The sequence below is a fragment of the Pinus tabuliformis genome, chromosome 5_2 (assembly GCF_031772625.1).
Source record: "Pinus tabuliformis cultivar Carrire ecotype Pingquan chromosome 5_2, CPIR1, whole genome shotgun sequence".
Classification (NCBI taxonomy): domain Eukaryota; kingdom Viridiplantae; phylum Streptophyta; class Pinopsida; order Pinales; family Pinaceae; genus Pinus; species Pinus tabuliformis.
Window position 1 is genome coordinate 732082288 of NC_142306.1, and position 21203 is coordinate 732103490.

Below are 21203 nucleotides of genomic sequence, written 5' to 3' on the forward strand. Positions count from 1 at the left end.
ATAATTTCCTATTATACACTTTATAATATATCTTTAATAAATCATGATTTGATATTTTTTTTTTTAAAATATGATTTAATAATTTCCTACTATACACTATAATATATCTCTAATACATCTCTAATAGATCATGGTTTGATGTTTTATTCTTTAACTAATATATGTGAAATCCTTGATGGATAATCTAATAAAAATCTAAGTAATATATAATATATTTCTTTGTCGGGTTTGTCCACACCCATTCAAATATGACACGCCCACTTCACAGTGAACCGCTAATTTTTGTCTAGAGGTACAGTAATGAAGAAGATGCATGGAAGTTTAATAATGCTTTCTTTAATTCGCTTTCATGCCCACCTTCCAGAAACGACATTTCCAATTTCCACTAATCCATTCATAATAATGAATGACAACAAGTGGGAATGGGAATTTTGAGTGAGCTGTTTTGAGTGGTCCCTCCACTGGCAGCTGAGTTGCTTCACAGCTCCTGAGTGCGAAGGCAAGGTTGTCAAATCAAGTGACTGAGTTGCTTCACAGCTCCTGAGTGCGAAGGCAAGGTTGTCAAATCAAGTGACTTTCCAGCTGTTTGAGACCGAATTTCTCTGAACGTCACTGTGAAAACCAGGTGAAACAGAACTGCAAAATAAATCCACACACCCTCTGCACAGCCTTGGCGCAATTTGAGCGAAGAGAAATCTTAATCTCGCTGGTGATTTAGCCCTGGGAAGAGCAATCATAATTTTGCGTTGAAAGTTTGATTTGGGATTCACGCGCCGTATATCTCTTGAAGCCAATGGCCGGCGTTAGTAATGCTACTGGATGTGCAGCCAATGTGTCGAGCAATATTTTGAGTGGCCCTTGGAACAAAGTTGCTCAGGTTGTCAAAGACATTATTTCTTTGCCTCAAGCTGTCGCTGAAATGGAATATCAAGCTCAATGTCTGGAAAATGTAATAGATGCAATAAACGAGAAGCTGGCTCAAGAACAAAAACCCCCTCAAAGAATAGTGAAGGCTTGGCTGGACAAGGCGGGACAGGCCATTGAAAGTTCAGGATCTATCGGCAACGAGTACCAGCAACGAAGAAATTGTGTGAGTTGCTGCCCAAACTGTTTCTCCCGCTATGAAATCAGCAAACGTGTTGGAGATTGGAAAGTGAAAGTTGCTCAACTCCACTCAGAGGTGGCCAATTTTCCAGCCAACGGAGAATACGGTGAGCTTACTCCGCCGACCCAGATGCCGATCCAGACCCCAAAGTTTTTTGGGAATGGAATAGCAGATGCACAGTCCGAGCTTGAGAGTCTGTTAATTGAAGACATGAGCGTTCGAGTTATCGGTGTGTGCGGCATCGGGGGTATCGGTAAGACGTCGCTGCTTGAGACCATCAACAACAGCGACAAGGTACGCCAATCATTTAATCCTATCATTTGGGTCACCGTCTCCAAAGATCCCAAGATCTTAAATCTCCAAAAGTGCATTGCTGGTAGATTAAACATAATATTACGAGATGAATGTGACTTTGAATGGCTAAAATCTGCGCTGTACTCATATTTAAAGGATAAGAATTTTCTCCTTTTTCTTGATGATATATGGGAGAGTCTGGAGCTTCAAAGCCTGGGAGTGTCATTGAATGACACAGCTTCTAAAATTGTTCTGTCCACCCGGAGTACAGCTGTTTGTACGCGAATGAGAGTGGATAAGATCATCAGCGTGAAACCGCTGTCAGATGATGAGGCTTGGCAACTGTTTTGTAGCGGAGCTTTTCGGCATGGGAATGTTCCACAGGAAATGGAAGACATTGCCAGGAAAGTAGCCGGGGAATGCAAAGGTTTGCCCCTTGCTATAAATGTAATTGCTGCTGCAATGCGAAACCATAGCTATCAACATGAGTGGGTGCATGCTTTACATCAAATGCAACCAGTGGAGGAGACCTTCTATGGCACGCACGATGACATTGAAAAAGAATTATTTCAGCGCCTCAAGTTGAGCTATAATGTTCTTCCAGAGTATATGAAGATTTGCTTTCTATATTTTGCAGCTTATCCTGAAGATCATCGAATCAGGGTCGAAGAAATTATAGACCTCTGGGTGGCAGAAGGTCTGGTCAAAGGCAGCGGAGAGAATTATTTGGCTGACACTGCGCACAGTTTTGTCAACCACTTGAGTGATCGCTGTTTGATTGAGGTGGTAAGCAAGGATCCTGTGGGAAGGATTGACAATGTGAAAATACATGATGTTCTTCGCGATCTGGCGATTCGGGTTGCGGAGAAGGAGCAGAGGTGTTATTTTAAAGAAGCCGGACGGGACGTGATAAATTTTCCCTCAGCGGAAGTCGTGGGCGAGGGCTGTGAAAAATTGTCGCTGATGAGGAATAATCTACAATCCCTCCCGACAACATTCGCATGCTCGTCCCTCTCGGTTCTCCTGTTAAGTGGGAATCATGGTATTAAGGAAGTTCCTGAAAGCTTCTTGAACGAGTTGCCCTCACTGAGTGTCCTCAATCTTAGTTACACTGGCATAGAGTCTCTGCCGCCCTGCATCCGAAATCTGAAGCATCTTGCCTCGCTCCAACTACGTGAAACAAACATCCGTGAATTGCCTGAAAGCATTGGCGACCTGAAGGAGCTACAATTCTTGAATGTTAGTTGGTGTAGACAATTACGGTGTCTTCCCGATAGGATAAGTGAGCTCAAACGGCTGAGGGCCCTCGACATAACCGAATGCAGCAGTTTGGAGCATCTTCCGCGTGGAATCTCGCAATTGGTTTCACTGGAAAGATTGGAGATGTATGAGTGCGAGATTGCATTGGAGTTCGAGGAGGAGGCAAATGCAGAAAGAAAGAATGCTTGTTTAAAGGACCTGCAAACATTGAGCCGTCTCAGGGTTTGCCAGGGGGTAAAAATAAAATCGGCCGTTAAAGAGGGGTTTTTCGGAAACTGGTCAAAAATGAGAAATCTGTCTCTAGATTGTGAAGATGCAAATGGTCAAGATTACCTTCCCCAGGATATGCAGGTGATGAAAGATCTAGAAAGTTTGACTCTTGAAGGATGCGATGTGGAGCGACTGCCGAGTTGGGTTACTCAATTCCGAAAGCTCGCATTGCTTGGGCTACATAGATGTAAGGAGTTGAAATATCTCCGGGCGGAGTTGCCATATTTGAGACACCTGGCGATGTATGATTGCGGTAAGTTGGAGGAGTTGGAGTTGGGGATGGGGGCAGTGGGAGCAGCAAGTGCAAGTGGAGGGTTGGGAGAGGGCGCGTCACCGCTATCCCCTATGCTCAAGTCTGTCGATGTATACAATTGCCCGAAATTGAAGAGACTGCGTGGCGGATGGGACAACCTGAATCATCCGGAGGAAATAAGAGGTTCGACAGAATGGTGGGATGCAATCCAATGGGAGGATCCCAACATGAAAACATTACTTCAAAAGGTTCGACAGAATGGTGGGATGCAATCCAATGGGAGGATCCCAACATGAAAACATTACTTCAAAATAAAGTAGGGTAGAGTGTGTTAGCGTGGATGTAATTGGAGTAATTATTATATGAAATGTAGTGTTTGTCATGTCACGTGTCACTCCATGATTTTTACATGTTCCTTTGCTTTTGTGTAAATATAAATATTGCCAACTTTTTAATTCCAAACTATGTAGTTATATTTTGTATTTTTGTAAGTAATGTTAATAAAAATAAACGTCATATATTTAATGGGAATTTTTAAATTTATTTAAATTAAAAAATTGTAATTAATATTTTGGTTAACGTTGTTCATATTTCTCATTATTTGTAATTATATTGTTTAGTATGTAGATTTATAATTTCAAAAAGCATTAATAAACATTAAAAATATTAATTTTTACTTATCTAGATTAAAAATATAATTATTAATCTATATAGGTAATGAAAATTTATTTATGTATTGTAAAATAATTAAATATGTTAAAATTTTGAAATACATAATTAAATATATTAAAACATAGTTTCCAAAAAATATTGTATTTCTTTTAAACATGAAATTACATTTAAATGAAAATAAGATTTAAATTAAATATTAAGTATTTATTGAAATTGATTATTAAATTTCATAGTTTCCAAAAAATATTGTATTTCTTTTAAACATGAAATTACATTTAAATGAGAATAAGATTTAAATTAAATATTAAGTATTTATCGAATTGATTATTAAATTTCTAAATTGTAGTTAGTTAAATTCAAATAATTAAAAAGTAAATATATCGCATGTATTACTGAAATTTTAAGTATTTCTTTTAAACATGAAATTACATTTAAATGAGAATAAGATTTAAATTAAATATTAAGTATTTATCGAATTGATTATTAAATTTCTAAATTGTAGTTAGTTAAATTCAAATAATTAAAAAGTAAATATATCGCATGTATTACTGAAATTTTAAGTTAGAAAATGTATGAATATAAAAAAAAAATTATAAATTAAAAGATTTAATGATGGATTTATTTTGGATATCAGAGTAATGTTTAAAGTAATAATCATTTATGAATATAAAAAATTATTAAATTAAAATATTTTATGATGGATTTATTTTAGATATTAGAGTAATGTTTAAATTAATAATTAATAATATTAAATTTAATATTTTGGTTTTAATCCTATTTTGATAATAGATTTAGTTTGTTAATGAATTTATATTCAATATTGTTTAAATATTAATTATCTTTTGTTTAAAATTTCGAAGTGTTAAAAAAAATATTGATAAAGATAAAAATTGATATTGAATTAGTGTAATACATTGTTTCGTAATGTGAGATTTTGCCCCTTTCTTGGCACAGAGTCAACTTTATAATAAAGTCCAAGGCATAACATTGCAAGGTTCATATATAACATAGTTGGAAGTGTGCTACTATTGTATTGGTCAAGACCCTAGTTCGAGTCCTAATGGTAGTCAGGTCATAACAATTTTTTTTATTTTTTTTTATTTTTGCCATAAAGCTTTATTTTGTTCAATGTTTAGCAAAATGACGGTGTACATTTTGTAGCACTGACATAAGCATTTGAGTATTTTGTAGAAGAGCGCCTAGAAAGGGGTAATCTATAGAACCCTTAATTTATTATGTAGTTTTGTATTGTTTATGAGTTTCTAGGGTAATTATTGGTCCAAATTGGATTCTAGATGATGCATGATGATCATGGCTTAGAGATGAATGCTTTTAGAGGCATGGCATGTCTTGTTAACAAATATTCAATGTCGAGAATCTCTATTGCATGATTTTTTGGGTCCATGATGAGGGTGTAGTGAATTTTTTATCTATAGTGAAAATACCTTCCCAGAAGGGTATTTCTGACCAAATTGTTGAGCATGTTAAAGAAGAAGTATGACAAGGTATGATAGATTATGGGCAATAATTTTACAATGACAACCTACTCATTTTGAAATCTTATTTTGATTAAAGATAAGGTCGATCTAATTGAAATAATTTGAAAAGAGGTCGATAAGGAGTTGCAAAAGGAGTTGGGTGCCTCTATTGAGGTTGGAACCCCAATCTAGTTAGATCCTTGAGTAGGTTGGATCTAACTCATCATCAAGGTTAGTTCCTTCAGCAAGTTGCAGCCTAAAGTAGGTTGAAGCCCGCTCATCATTAAGGTTGGTGCCTCAATCAAGTTGTAGCCCATAGTGAGTAATTGTTTGCATACTTTTGAAGTTGGTACCTCAATCATGTTGTAGCCTACAGCGAATAACAACCTGCATATCTTGGGGGTGGTTGCCTCAAATAGGTTGGAGTCTGCAAATCTATGTAATGAATTGAAGATAAAGAAGAAGAAGGATTAATGCTTTTCTCTCGTATGGATTTCCATGAAAAAACTTGTATGTGTTTTATGTGATGGCTCCTTGATGTGTTATTAATATGATGCATTATTTTATGTATTGCTACATTTATTATGGTTATGATTCATTGTATTATAATTGAATTACTGTGAAAAGTTATGAAATAGTAAAATTGCTCTCACACTGATTCAGCCCCTTTGTAGAAATTTGATAGAAATTGCAACTGCTCAATATTTCAAACTGAAAAAAAGAGACACAATTCTACTCTACTAATATGCAGAATAGAGATCACAATTTAGAAAAACATGCATAGACATGCAATAAGAAAACCAAAAATCTATAGAGATTTCTAGGGAAACCCAACTGGGAAAAACCCCTCAAGCCCCTTTGCATAAAATAGTTGAATAGAGAAACTATTACAATTGCTAGCTCCAACTCTGAGCTCAACCTACAAAAGAATAATTGTTCTCTCTACTAAATGAGAAACTCTAGCCAACACTTAGTCAATTATCTGCTCATTAAGCCTCCTATTTCCTTGCACAAATCCTCAGGAAATTAGCCCCTAAAAGATAGGAATTTCCTCCAAATTGATTGTGTAATTCCAAAGGATTGATCTCATGATTGCAGGCAACACATATACACTCAAACTAGTATATAACTCATGTTACACTGGCTTTGACATCTCCACTTCAGCTGTGGAACTCGAATTCCATGCATGCATTAGCTATTTTGGGCTAATTTATTAGTTAACTGATAGATATTTGAGTTAAATTATTGTCCCACATCACAACTGACCTTCAACTGAATCTATCAATAGTTATAGGTCAAATAACTAAATACAACAAAAAATAAATGAATGATATTACTAAAATTTAGCAATCATACATGCATAACTGAACTCCAAGCCCACTAACTTGAATTTACTGAGTTAATTGAGTGACAAGATCCATGTCACACTAGTCAACTGCCTTCGAGTTGTCTTGCTGATGTGGAAATTCAATTTACTTAATTTGAATAAGGCTAAAGTCAAATTGAGCTTTTCTTGCTACATTTTTTCAACACTCCCTGTTAGCAAGAAATAGATTTTTCACCACCCCTATCCAACACCTATGGAATTAGAAATTTACCTCTTGACAATACCTTTGTCAAGATGTTAGCATCTTGCTTCTCAGTTGGAATGCACTCTAGCAACATAATTCTCCTCTGCACATAGTCGTGCAAATGGTGATATCAAATATCAATGTGCTTGGACCTGTCATGAAATATTAGATTCTCATAGAGCTTAATGCAACTATGATTATCACAATATATCACTATCAAATCCATCTCCTGACTAAAAAGACCCACAAGTATTTTCCTCATCCATATGGCCTCACATGCTACTTGAATTGCAACCATGTATTCAACCTCTGTTGAGCTAAGTGCCACAAACCTTTGCTTCATGTTGTACCACGAAATAGTTGTGAATCCAACACTAAAGATAACACATGAAGTACTTTTCTTGTCTGATGGACTCCTTACCCAATCTGCATCGGTGAAGCCTTGAACTTCACTCCCTCTATCCTCTTGTACCATAATCCATACTCAATAGTGCCTCTAAGATACCGTAACACATGCTTTTCTACCTTCCAATACAACTTGGTAGGCCTCACCATAGCTTCACCCAATTGGTTTACTGCATAGCACATTTCGGGTCTTGTGTTCACAAGATACATCAAAGACCCCACAAGCTTCCTGTAAATGGCAACATCAACCTCTTCACTTGAAGTGGCATTCTCCTTCCTCCAGTTTGTAGCTAGAGGTGTGTCCATGGGCTTACAATTCTCCATGTGAAATCTCTGAAGTATTTCAGAGGCATACTTCCCCTGAGTTTTTTTTTTGGAAAAAAAACATGGAAAGTTAACCATGAGTGAAATTCAGCCCTTGAAATTTTCTCTAGATTCAATGTACTATGATGCCCACAACTCCCATAATATTTACAATTAATGCAGCAATAATGCAAAGAAAAACCCAACAACATGCCCAAGGCTCCAACAAACTAGGGAAATGTCATCCAAATATTTCAAGAAAACCCCAAATTCAGCTTTTCAAAACCTACATATTAGCCCTTGTAAAGACAAAATAATACACTATAGTCGATAAAATATGTGCCTTTCTTAGACATAATAAAAGTAAACATAATGAAATTTTCTAAAGCTTAAAATTACTAGGTGATTTGATAGATAATCTTATAGAATCCTACCATAACACACCCATCTCTTTGTCATTTAAAAAGAAAAATGTCACTAAATTTTTATAAAGTAAAGGATTATGGTTAATTGAGAGGTGATCTAATTAAATCCCATTGTAGCAATTCTTTTTCTTTTTAAATAGATGGAGCCTAGGCTAGGGCCAACCCTAATGTTGGTTTATGCACCAATGGGATACAACAACCATTGCACAAGACTTGGTCGAGCTTGGACACTCCTTGGGATAGTTTATTTCCCCCATAGGTGGCAATCACTATCAATCCCTTCTCATGAGATTTGAACTTGAAAGTTAATGGGGACTAAACTCCATAGAAGCCAACTAGTTTACATCTCATGCGTAAATCACATCATAACATATTTGGTCATGGATTATTTTTCCACTTACTATGATTAAGGAGATTTAATAAATCATACTTTACTTACTCAACTTGTGAATGAATATAAAGAAGTACAATAATGGTTTCAATATGTTGAAGTGCTACAATAATTGATACTAAATTTAATCTCATGGATATTCTCTATATTCACCATCTAAATTGTCTGTTTTTTTAATAACAATGCTTTTCTCCAACCTATGAGGTGTAGATTGATTGATTTGTGTGGGGTTTTAGTCTCCATCAGGTCTCAAATTTTAATTTTATAGGGAGGGATTGAGAGTGGGAGATAAATATCAGGGTTGCACTTTCCCAATAACCATTCAAGTTTGACCAAGTCTTGTACAATATTGGTGCCAACATCATATTGGTGGGTAGATTTTTCTTCTATCCAACATTAGGGTTGGCCTCATGCTAGGCTAAACCTAGTTTTGAAAAAAAGAAAAGAAAAAAACATTGCTATGCTCCACACAAATCAAAAGCTTTCTTAACTCTATAATTTTTAAACAATGGGAAAATTCATCATAGCTCAGTTGCTAACTAACAATGGGGGAAAGCATTTGTGGATAACTAACAATGGGGGAAACCATTACTGGATGTTATCCACAAATGTGAGTTTCCTGATCACTATATTCAAGAAAAACCATGCCTCTTGGAATAACCCACTAGTGGATTGTAAGGGGCTATGCTTCCTCTCCTACCAAATGTCTTTGAATCTTGGTTCATTAACTTATTACATTACATCTAATAAAAACAAACTCTTAAACAATCATAACTAATTCCGTTACCTCTATTCAATATCCTTTCATTCATTAAAAATATTTATAAAAGTTTTCTAAAATACAATGGTAAAACTTATCATAAATCAATTGTCAAACCAACAGTAGGGATAACCATCACTATAGCTAATTTATATAATTAACCTATATTTATATAACAATAATTATTATTATTAAATTAAAGTAATTTTTCTATTAATTTTACACAATTTTTTTTTTTTTTTTTGTATTTATTATATTACATATTCCATTGTTGTTATTATTCGTGAAATGCAACGTAATCTTCAATAAAAATGCACTTGTTTTATCATAAGTTATAATAATTTATTCATAAAATTGTTAATTGTCCAATAGTGTAATCTTCAACCTAGATGTATAGGATAATTTCATCTCTCTTCTTTTATGACGTACATCATAAGTTCATCTTTAAAAAAATGTAAGTACTTAAAATATACCAACATAGATCCATTTTGATTTTAGATTTTGATGGTAGATCTAGAGTTAAGATGGATATATGATGATTGAATTATTAATTAAAATTAAGTATATTTATAATTATACAGCTAATAGATTTGTTTTATTATTTTATTTTTATGTAATTTGACTAAGTCAAAATGCTAAACATTACATTACATTATAACATATTTACCATAATGGACTAGAGAGCTCTTCTCGACACAATAATAAATTCATTATAAATCACTTTATTTTGTAGTAGAAAACCTAATGACAATTACAATTACAAATTCAATTTATATTTTAATTAGTATAGTTTGCCCCATATATATTTTATTAAGATAAATATTTGTCATACATTATCTTTATATTTTTTAAATGTTTATTATTATTAGTAAAACTAATAAGTCCATGAGGTCTTGGATAGACAGTGATCGAGTGTGATGTTAAGGTACTCCTTGATGTTAAGTAATCGGTTCAATTACATGCCCTAATCGGGTGTTATTCTCGAACATGACCATGATGTAGCCTCACTGTTGCCGAACTTACCAAAAAAAAAACTTAGAAGTTAGCTTTTAATATATATTATTTTTAATATGAATAATTTATTTATTAAATATGAAGAATAATACACTGAATGATGGAGCAAACACGAATTTAGCAATCATTGAATAAGCTTAAAACGTTTCCATTAAGTAAGCCAATATTTATACATTTTTATGAGCCAATGATCATCTCAATCATCTCCTATAATCTTTCAACTAATTCTACAATCTCTCCAAAATTCCCTTAACTAAAAAAATCTGTATCTAAATAATAGTTTTGAGACATAACAACAACGACAAAAAAATAAAAATTCATAGCAATAATAATAATTCTAGAATACTCCAAATGTTCATTTTCTAACATTTCTTCCCCATAATGATCATTTGGAGAAATTTCAAAAACCTCTTTCCTTTGCTAGTTCCTTGGTGAAGATATCTACAACCTAAGCCTCTATTTTTTAATACATGATCTCAATCACACCTTGTTGAACTATATCTTGAACACAATGATACTAGATATCAATATGTTTGATCTTCTTATGAAAAACTAGATTGTTCGAAAATTTAATAACACTTTGATTATCACAAATCAACTAAGTAGGTTGCTCTCACTACTCATGTAGAGCCTACAAATTTTTTCTTAACCATACTGCTCGACAAGATGTTGTTGCTGCTGCTTTATATTCTACTTTAGCTGTGGAGAGAGAAACAATATGTTATTTCTAAATATTTGAAGCAACTATGGTTGAACCCATGTTGAATGAATATCTTGAAGTTGATTTCCTATCACCCATGCAACCTTCCCAATCTAAATCTGAAAATCAATCATCCTAAAATCCTCTATTTCTCTGTATACTAAGCCATAACCAAATTTAGCAGGCATATATCTCGAAATCCTCTTAACTTCCTTCTAATGCAATTCCTTGGGTTCTGACATTAACTTGGATACCATATTTATTGCCAAAGATATATCTAGTCGAATTGAAGTTAAGTAGATCGAAATTCCAACCAACAATATAGAGTAGCATCAACTATATTGGAGTCATCATGTCTATATAAATTCATCATGACTTCCCAAGGAGTTGCAGTTGGTTTGCAACTCAACATGTTGAACTTTTTGAGAATATCCCATTAGTACAATTGGCTTGTAACATAAAAATACCATCTTCCTTATGCCATACTTCTATACCCAAGAAATAATATGACTCAACAAGATCCATCATTTCAAATTTTGCAAACATATGTGACTTAAACATTTGAAACAATTTATAATTTTTCCTTGTATAGATCAAATCATCAAATAAGAATATCTTGTTCTAACTAAAGCATATAAAGATTAGATTTAGATGAACTCTTGACTAAACCATGATCTTGAAAACCTTATCAATTTTTGAATACGAAGCCCTTGGAGCTTTCTTTAAACCATATAGAGTTTTCTTTACTCTGTACAAAAAATCTTCTTTACATGGAATCTCAAAACCTTTAGGTTATTGTACATAGATTTATTCATCTACATAACCATTCAAGAATGTTAATTTAAGATCCATCTGATAAATTATCCACTTATATTGTGCAACCAGTATAAGAACCATCTTGATTCTATCCATCTTCGCTACTGGAGAAAATGTCTTTGTATAATCAATCCCTTCCTTATGAGTGTATCATTTTGTAGCTAGGCGGATTTTATACTTATCAATTGAACCTGTTATACTCCTATACCAATAGGTGTCATATTTCATGATTGACTTGATGAGCTCTGTAATATGTTCATCCCTTCCCTTGTTGCAAAGGTTTTCCATATTATCAAAAAAATAAAAAAATGTAAAAATTGTAAAGAGGGTATGCCCTAAAAGAAAAATCAAAGGTAAAAAGAATAAAATGGTCAAAAAAGTGAAAGAAATGAACCCCAAACAAAGAAATATCAGGAAAGTGTGCAAGTCCAAAATGCCACTACTTTTTCATTTTCTGTAATAATCATTGTGTGCAACTTGTTAAATTCATGCCACAATTGATGAATGGCCAAATAGCTTAATCTTGGCTAGTTCATATTTGAATTTCCAGTCTTAGAGATAGAGAATAAAATCTGACCAAACTGTTTAATCTTGGCAGATAAGTAGATAGGTAGAGTAAATAAAAAGGAGCTCAACAGTTTAATCTGAGCCCTTGGATGTAATAAGTGCAGACTTAGGTAGGCTTTCCATACAAGGAAAAGAAAAGTTGATGAGGGTTTGCTAGTCTAAGTGCACCCAAAGAAAGAAGGAAAAAACGCTAGGCCAAGGTAGGCAGGGTAGGTAGATGGTGTTGCAGAATGAGACTTGTGATGGATTATGTTTCTAAAAATGTGTTAACTTTCACTTCTATCACAAGTGCCAAGCTGATATTCTACTTGATGCAGCTCAAGTGAGGCAAGGTTACATAACTAACTTCCCTTCATACTTTTCCCTAAAGATTTCACTAATTTCCCCAAAATATTAAGAATCTGCTCTTGATATCACTCAAAAGCCACTCATTCCATTTCATAATGATTGCCTAAGTAAAACCCTATTTTACTTAGGAAAATGGCCATATCTCTCATCTAAACCCCTTTTTTCCTTTAGCCTAAGTTTTAATGTGAAATTCCAAACATTTTAACTTAGCACTGGTTCATTACATTTTTTCATATTAACATTTAACATATAATATATAACTCCCACCCTAATACCCTTCCCTGTATTATATAAATATAATAAAAAACCCCCGAATATTAATATTCCCGCCCCGGTCGAATACGACCATAGTTACAATTTGACAGAGATTGATGAATTTGTTTGAAATTCATTGAGAACCCTCCCCACCGCGTGCTATATGGGATTAATTAACCTCCGGTTGATTAATAACCTAACCACCCTGCAGACCAATTAAAACGTGCCCAATACAATTAAAAACATAATTTAATATGTCAGGCCTGCTGCATTAAACCCTCGCCATCTCCGAAGCCCGTCCGCCGTCCGATCTCTGCCCTCACATCCAACGGTCGACGATCATTTCGCGACCCCCCTTGCCACTGAACGTTAACTCGCGGGGAAACAACGGTTTTACCCCCGTACCTATGCCATGCGTCGCCCATCGAGGGTGCTCGCTCCCTCTCGGCCTGAAACTGCCCAGCCCCAAAGGCGGTGCAAGCAAAACCACTTACCTCCCTTCGCTGATGTCATCCGCTAACGTCAACTGTCCTTTGCTGACGTCACCCGCCACATCATCTGCCCCCATACTCCCACTGATGTCATCCGTACTGCTTACGTCATCCTCACGATTAAATGAAGAGATCCCGCCAAAACTTTAGTTTGTCAAATAAAAGGGTAAAAAGCCATTTTTTGCTACAGTTCACTGCATACCGCACTCCCGTGCAAAAATTGGTTTGCCCCAATTTCTCGACCACCTCTTGACCAGAAAGATGATAGCGCGAGCTCCACAGCCTGCCATTCAACCTGCAATATACAGTTTTCCTCCTCAATTACAAGTACCTCTTCAGCTATCTCAGAAGCCACGAATTGGTGTGCCGACTGCCGAAAATGTCTCAGCAATCTCTGCAGAAAGATCTAAATGTTATGAATTAAAAGGCGCAGAACAACCTCCAATGTCCTGACAACAGGTGTTTATCCATAACTGCGCGATTACCGTGGGTAAAAGGAGAATTTTGGGGAATTAACCGCAGGAAGGTGAACAAAGATGAACAGAGGTGAACAAGGCAAAGTGTATCAGATCAGCATTAAAGGGTATCAAAACAAGTCAAAGTGGAGCAGGTTAGAATTAAAGAGCACAGTTAAGATAGGCAGCCGGCGCAGAGTTACTACAGAAGACCGCTGCCAGCTGAATTAAAGAGCCTGTCTCCAGCACAACATCAGTTTACCTCTTTTCCATTACAGAGACTAGCTGTTTCTATTTTTTGTAAACCATTATTAGTCATCCTAGATATTATCTCACAGCTGTTATGATATATTTGTTGTATATTTTGTTGTATAAATACCCCCTCCATTAGAGTATTGGGGGGTGAAGTGTGGATTTCCTAGACTCTGCTGTAATATTGAAATTTTGGGATAAAGAGCTATTGGAATCAACTGTTGTATGGCCTACTGGATGAAGAATTGAAGTAGAGGACTTGTCACAGATTTCTTGAATCAACCACTGGATCAATAAGTCCTCTATATATTGTGTTTTAAAGTTTTCTTAGTTTATTATATCATCTATGTTTCATAAATCTGAATGATAAAGAAAAGGTTAAATTTAGAATATGCTTGATTGTGCTCTGTTTTCAGTCCTTATTGTTCTCTGTGTTTTCTTCAGAATTTGGATAAACAAAGAACTATTAATTGCCCTTGTTTACTGTTTCTTTCATGTTGATTATTTGCTAAGGAATACTTAACTGCTCCTTATCAGTAACCATCCATTTTCCCTCTTTCAATAGGTTGAAGGATTATTAATTGCCCTTCACCCAATTTGAGCCCATTCCATCTGTTTCAAGTCTCTATTTGTTCCCTGTTTGACTACCTTGCTCTGTGAAGTCATCCTCTATTGAGAAACCAAATCCAGAAAGCCATATTCTTTGACTCCATTAGCCCAATGGATTGAACTGCTCTGTTTTACCTCTCTGTTCTATTGAATCTCACCACCCAAACTCAAACAAAACCCTTGAGCTTCATAACTAGCCTAACACCTTTAAAAACAAAGCTAAACCACAAAGAGAGAGCCCTCTCTGGATACAGATTGGCTAGATTATGTATCTAAAAGATTGGTCTGTGGTTACCTCGGCCTCCTTTCCCCTTCTTACAACTTCTGGGAAAATCTGAGTGATAACAGAACCATCTAATTTATACTTAGTTTTACGCACCTATTTAGTACTAATTACATATTTTCCTTTGGGTAATTTGACCAAATTCCAAGTATCATTCTTCATTAAATTATTGATTTGTGTGATTTGTGCTTCCATGGCTTCATTTCGTTCCTTTTTAATTGATGTTTCTGCATGATTATTTGGATCGTTCATCTCCATTTCTTTAGCCATAAGTGCAAAATTTACAGCCTAACTTTAAGATCTAGTAATAATTTTTTCAAAATTACTATCATTTAAACTTTGTGAATTGCTTGAAACAAAGGAGAGCTTGAAAATCCTATCTTCAGTCATTTCTCCTCTTGCTACCACTTCTTCTTTATTCGACTTATCCATGATTAAACATCCTTTGTTTTCAAATACCAACTTATAATTATGATCCATCATTTGTCCCATAGAAAAGAAATTCATTCCTCAAAATTGGTGATATCAATGTGTCATTAATAAACTTCTTCTTCCCATTGCAATGTGGAATTGCAAATGTACCTTTCCTTTTCACTTTTGCAATACTATCATCATCAAATACAACTTTACCATAATAGTTACCATTTATTCTAGTAAAAAACTCTTCTTGAGATGTGACATTCTGAATCAATATACCATGCATTAGTTTCTTCATTATGTGCCATCAAACTTGATATGAACCACTTATCATTTCTACTTTCTTCAACCATTGTATTAGCACCTTTTCATTCATTATCTCTCATTTTTGCATAACAATCTCTTCCAATATGACCAAATTTGTGACATTAATAACATTGTGGTCATTTTCTTTGATATATTTCTCTTCCTCCATCTATTCCTCTTCCTCAAGATCCACATTTCCTTCTTCCTCTGAACCTACTCAGACTCCTTCCTCTGCCTCTTGAAGGGAATACATTTCCTTGTAAATTATGTTGATTTTTGTTCTAATTATGAAAGCTTTGATTATGGAATTGTCCTTTTCTTCTTCCTCTACCCCTATACTTTATGGAGAATGCATTATCCATGTATTCACTTGAATAATTTTCTTCAACAACTAACAAATATCCACTTAATTCATCAATCCTTATGACATTAAGATCCTTAGAAACCATGATACTTGTAGTGACCATTTCAAGTTTTGGTACAAATTTTTTTAAGATATTCTTAATCATTCTTCTTTCTAGAAATTCTTTTCATAATGTCCTTGTCTGATTCACAAGATCCTGAATTTTTGTGATGTAATCATTCACTCATTGATTACTTTGCACCTTTGAATTTCCAAAATTAGTCCTTAATTTTCATAGTTTATAAACTACTACTCTTCATATGTATTTTTTAAATTTTTCGATGCATCATTAGAGGTTTGTGCTATACTAATTTGTGGAAAAATTGAATCATCAACTACGATGCCAATTAAGGAAAGTGTTTCATTGTCTTTCTTGATAGATTCCTTTAATTTTTTATTATCGTTAGTATCTAGTGCTTGATGTTCATCATCATAAGGCATATCATAACCATCAATTACCAATTCCCATATATCTTTGCTTATAAAGATTGGTTGCATTTTTCTCCTCTAGTAAACATAATTAACACTTGTGAGTTTTGGAAGTATTATATTGCTTTTCACCATTGTAGAAATTGAATAGGACACCAAAGGAAGCAAAGAAAACAATAACAATGTCCCACTTCAACTCGAGACACGAACGATTGTCCCAAAAAACGAGACTCAACCACCGAAAATTTAAGGATGGCATTTTTTTTTAAAGTTTAGAAACCTTGAAAAATCTCACTTCTCATAATATGCGATCTCTAAAATGTTTGATGATATTTTTGTAACAATATTCAAATGTCTAAAAAATTTATATTCTCTAAATATAATTTTGGCAAATTTTAAGGTAAAATAGTTCTATATTGTAAAATTTGGGCGAATAATATAAAAAAAATGAAATTAGTGAATAACTTTTTTTGGTAAAAGCATAGAAAAGTAGGCCACTTGTAAATATTAGCCCCTAAAATTTTACCTATCGACCACCACCTCCACCAAAATATTTTATTAAATTAAGAGTACAAAGATTGACTATATATATAACCTCAACTTTTAGTTTATATAAGTCATTGGTAATGCCATGGATAGAAAAATAATTTTCTATTTGGGCAATATCTAAAATAATCAAATTTATTCGTATGAACTTTGGAGAGTGATGCATTAAATCATGATACCAAAAAAGTGGTTGGGATTTTTTATAAAGAGCATGTGAGTGATTTGCATTTAATTTTTTGGGATTATTTCTTAGTTAGATTGATGTTTATATCTAATATATTGATAACCAAGTGGGTACCTAATATCTTCAACACCTTGCCTTATTAGTTCATAATCATATATAGACATTTGAAGGAAGATTGAATACTATTATCTTTGTTTTCAAGTTGTTTCTTGTAAGAAGGTGAGATTTGAGCTCTTTGAATATACAAAGAATAAGGAAAGCTAATAACATTAAATTCATTGTAAAATGGTACTAGACAATGTGACATGTTTTTGAATGAAGAGAATAAAACGTGTATATATATATATATATATATATATATATATATATATATATATATATATATATATATATATATATATATTAATTACAATTAAATAAAAACAAAAATATTATTTTATTTTATAAAACAAAAGCTATTCAATATAAAATTTATATCAATAAAAATTGTCTATATATATATATATATATTTATAATTATCTTAAAAGCTATAAATTTAACTAAATATTTTAATCATAACATGTACATAAATATCTTAAAAACTATAAATTTAACAAAATATTGTGATCATAACATGTACATAAATATCTTAAAAACTATAAATTTAATTAAATATTTTAATGATGACATGTAAGTTACCCATAATTTCTATCACTGACATAGTTTTAAAAGTCAAGTTTAAAATAAACTAAATTTTAAATTTATGGGTAAATTTTGATAATAAAAAAATGATTGTCTTGTGAGACACTCTCTAGCTCAATATGGAAGAGATGTTGTAATGTCCTGTCCTATTCTGTTAAACATTTTGACTAGGTAAAATTGCATAAAAATAAAAATAAAAATTAAATTAAATTAAAAATGAAATGAATCTTTAAAATAAGGTTGAGGTAAATTAGTAAATTTAGCATTCATGGTTTTGACAAGCCATGGTTTTTCCCATAGTATTCTTAACCCATGTTTCTTCTCATCATATTTTTCTCTATTATAGCCTATTTAAAGGCATAAAATTCCATATAATTTAACTTTTTTATGTGTAAGATGAAGCATGTAATTTACTTCATATTTGTTTGTATATTATGGATATATTTTTGAAGAAAATTTAAAAGTAGTTGTATATTTTTGCATATAATGTATATATCATGCAAAATAAATTTAAAAAAATATAAGTCCATTGATGAGTGTGCATGAATACTTTGAAAATAACACTATACATTCAAAAGGAATGATAAATAAAAATCAGAGTAATGACAAAATTCTATTTCAAAATCATCTCCAGTAACATTTTCATTTTTCTTGAACTAAATTTATTTTTTTATAAATTTTTCCATTGTTTAAATTTACTTGAAATCTAAGATTTAGTTCCAATCAAATTTAAATTTAATATAATTTTGAGATTTAAATTTTATGAAATTAAAATCACACGAGGAGAAGTTAAATTAAATTTATTTTTATTTTTATTTTTTCAAATGAACTTTTCTTTAAATTTATAAATATATTTTAATTTAAAATTATTTGAGTAAAATAATAAATAAATGCAATACCCCTCAGTGAAGTGTAAATATTTTAATTTACTAACTTATTATGTCGTAAGGCGTTCCATTTGAAATGAACTTCCCTCTGGGCTTAGTTGTCTTCACTCTGCACCATTAGATCAAGTGTTAGACGATTGAAGTGTTCCCTTCCACTGATCCCACCAAGTGAATTGTTCTACTCTGCTCAACCAACTCGATCAATCCTCGATTTACTCTCCTCAAGTAACTTGCTCATTAATTTTTCAGTTGGACCATCGCATCCCACCCACTGAATTCACTGTCTGCAAACTCTTTAAGTTTCCACTGAACTCACTGTCCGCAAACTCTTTAAGTTTCCTTTGAACTACATGGTAAGCCGACTCATTAGGTTTGTGATGCTTTCCCTTGATTCTCAAGATCATGGGGAATCTAACCTTGAGGTGATTGTTGGAAACGCCCAGACTCCATACATTTGTGAAATATCTCGTCATAAGGTCACACGATCGAACCCTAGGGCACATTCCGTGGATGAGTACACCGAGAATTGGTGGTGAAAGGGTTAGAACTCTGTCACATGAGCCAATGAATGGTTAGAATATGTCATTGAGGACACCATAAATACTTAGTATGCACGTCAAGACTGAGTTATTTGCAATGCCAAACTCTGGAGATTCCAACTTGCACATACATATTGTACAAAATAAGTTAGATTTGTTTAGTGATTTCGTCTATGAAATTTTGTGGTTTAAAGATGAACTCAAGATCTACACATGGCTTGCTCTTCATCGTGAAAACATCACTCTCAATACCAATGATGCATTAAATTTTTATTATATCAGCATGGGATTTACGTAAATCATGCTCTTGTTAGGTCTTTATGGATGCATTAACTTCTGCATACTCTGAAGTCATGTCAAACTTGTTTTTGGCAGTGTGGAGTACAATGTTTCATATGTCTATCATGCTCTCTTTGGATACTTTGATAGAGACAACGTGGCTCTGCTAGGCTTTGCTAAGTGAGTACCCTGAGGTTTTCTTCATATATTGGTGTGTATGTGTATATGTATGATTTTTATATATCTATGTAAGAGGAAATAAGTAGCATATTTTCTCTGATCTGACAGGTACTTTAAGGATGCTAGTGACGAAGAGTGGGATCATGCAGAAAAGCTCATGAAATATCAGGTTTCTAAGACTTGAGAGTTTTAATTCAATCTATTGTTTCAAGCCTTAAACATTAGTCACGCTGGTTATAACTGTTATTTTAAACTCTACCCTGTATTAGTGCTTTCTTTGAGTAGAACATCAGAGGTGGGAAAGTTAAACTACGGTCCATTTTATTGCCTGCTATCATGGAGTTTGACAATGCTGAGAAGGGTGATGCCCTTTATGGTGAGTCCAATCCATGGACTTGTATATTTTCGTTCGTGTGTCATGTTATTTTTTGGTATAATGTAGCCTGATGTTTTTTTGGTCGGTTCTCAATATACTGGTTATAGCCATGGAGCTAGCCTTGTCTTTGGGGAACCTGACAAACCAAAAGCTTTTGAACTTGCATGCTATAAGTATCGACTGAATTCTTAACTGGTTGATTTGATATATCATGTTACTTTTAAATATTTAAAATTATGCCGCGTTAAGAAATAATTTTGAGAGGTCATGCGTTTGATTGGAGCAGGTAGCCCAAGAGGCTAACGATGTTCATAAGATGGATTTCACCGAGGGAAATTTTCTCATTGAGTAGGTCACATGCTCTGCAATTCCTCCCTTTACAAGTAGGAGAGAAGTATAAATAATGATCTAATAAGAGGCTAATTTTATGTTTTCCTCTACAATCTTGCAGGTTGAAGCTATCAAGAAAGTATCAGAATATGTGTCTCAGTTGAGAAGGATGGGGAAAGTCCATGGTATGATGATGATAGGTTAATTTTAATAATATTTGAGAAGAGGCATTTTTTTCATACTGATAATGAAAGTGAAGAAATTATATGCAGGATTAGTGATTCGATCATGGCTCATTACTAAAAGCTGGACTTGTAATTCATTTGATTCTGTCCTTTCCTTCTTTGCACTAGTATGGAATTTTGATCAGATGCTCCTCAACAGAGATAATGTGGCTAACGTAGGAGCTCTTGCTGCTACCTGACTTGACCGAGAATTAGATTTTGAACCCTACCTTGATAACTTGAATAACCTCAAGTCCTTTGAGATAAATTTTAGGTAGTAAATGATCGCAATATATATAGACATATTTATATATCTATCTTAATATGAATTTCAATGTTATGATTTATATTTTTGTCGCAATTCCAATTGACACATCATCAAACTGTTTCTCAATTAGCCCTCGCTAGAATGCTTGGGGATATAGTTGCATCCATTTGGGTTTT

General features: G+C 33.5%; 1 pseudogene; it reads left to right on the plus strand.

The window, feature by feature from the left end:
• Window positions 1–793: 793 nt before the first annotated feature.
• On the plus strand, window positions 794–20959 carry LOC149161305 (putative disease resistance protein At5g05400; annotated as a pseudogene).
• The last annotated feature ends 244 nt before the right edge of the window (window positions 20960–21203 follow it).